General features: G+C 51.2%; 1 pseudogene; it reads left to right on the top strand.

Annotated features, from left to right (window-relative positions):
* Positions 1 to 214: 214 nt before the first annotated feature.
* Positions 215 to 774, top strand: LOC141493651 (receptor expression-enhancing protein 6 pseudogene; annotated as a pseudogene).
* The last annotated feature ends 384 nt before the right edge of the window (positions 775 to 1158 follow it).

Below are 1158 nucleotides of genomic sequence, written 5' to 3'. Positions count from 1 at the left end.
AAAGTTCATTAAGAAGACTAATCTTAAAAATATACATACATGGAGTTGCTGGACCACAAGGTGGGAGGGAGGGAGGGAAGGGGAGGGGAGAGATCTTGGGCCGAGGTACTGGGTGCCCGGAGAGGGAGACTGGGCCGGACCACTGTGGAGCTGGCCCCTCGGACCCGGGTCTGGCCGGCCTCTGTCCCTTCCCCCCCTCCGGATCCCAGCAGCCATGGCCAGCCTGAAGCAGCGCTTCCAGAGGTTCCTGGAGCAGAAAAGCATCATCACCGACTTCCTGGGGAAGCTGGAGGCTCTCCGGCATCAGAAAGTATTACCTGGCTACAGGTTTCATTGCCTTCCTGGGCCTTTATCGCATCTTTGGCCATGGTGCCTCCCTGATCTGCAATCTCTTCAGATTCATCTACCCAGCATATGCTTCCATCAAAGCCATTGAAAACCCCAACAAAGATGATGCCACCACTTGGCTAACCTCCTGGGTGGTGCACAGCATATTTGGCCTGGCTGAGTTTTTCTCTGACCTCTTCCTTTTCTGGTTCCCATTCTACTATGTAGGGAAGGTATCTTCTTGCTGTGGCGCACACTTCCAGTGGCCTGTAATGGCTCCCAGATCTTGTATCTAAGACATCAAGCTTCCACGGACAGCCTGGTGAATGACCTGGATGAGCCCTGGACACTGCAGCCAATTTGACCCAGGAAGCAACCAATGCAGGAATGATTCATCCACTGAAGAATAAGGGACAAGATCATCTCTGAGCCAGAGGCTTCAAGTAACTGGACACCCTTCACCAGGGGCCATGGGCCCCAATGCTGGCCCATGTCTTAAGCAGTTGATCCCTCCCAGCTGTATCTCCCAATCAACTCCACCTTCTTGGACTTTAGGGCATTAGAGAGGTCTCTGGACATAGTCGTGGGGAGGGACCTCTGCCATCTAGGTTCTATCAGCCTTGACCAAGGGCCCTGTTGGTGCCCAGAATTCTCTTAAGGATACCATTGACCATCTATCTGCCTCTGGCCCCCTAGACTCACCACTGGTCTCCCCATAGGTTGCTAGATGTGTCCTGGCTATTCCAGCTGCCTATGTATTAAAAAAAAAAAAAATCCTACACAGGCAAAAAAAAATACATACACATGTATATATTTTTTTCAAAAAAAAGG

This window comes from Macrotis lagotis, chromosome 7 (genome assembly GCF_037893015.1).
Source record: "Macrotis lagotis isolate mMagLag1 chromosome 7, bilby.v1.9.chrom.fasta, whole genome shotgun sequence".
Lineage (NCBI taxonomy): Eukaryota > Metazoa > Chordata > Mammalia > Peramelemorphia > Peramelidae > Macrotis > Macrotis lagotis.
This window is presented reverse-complemented; position numbering and strand designations above follow the sequence as displayed.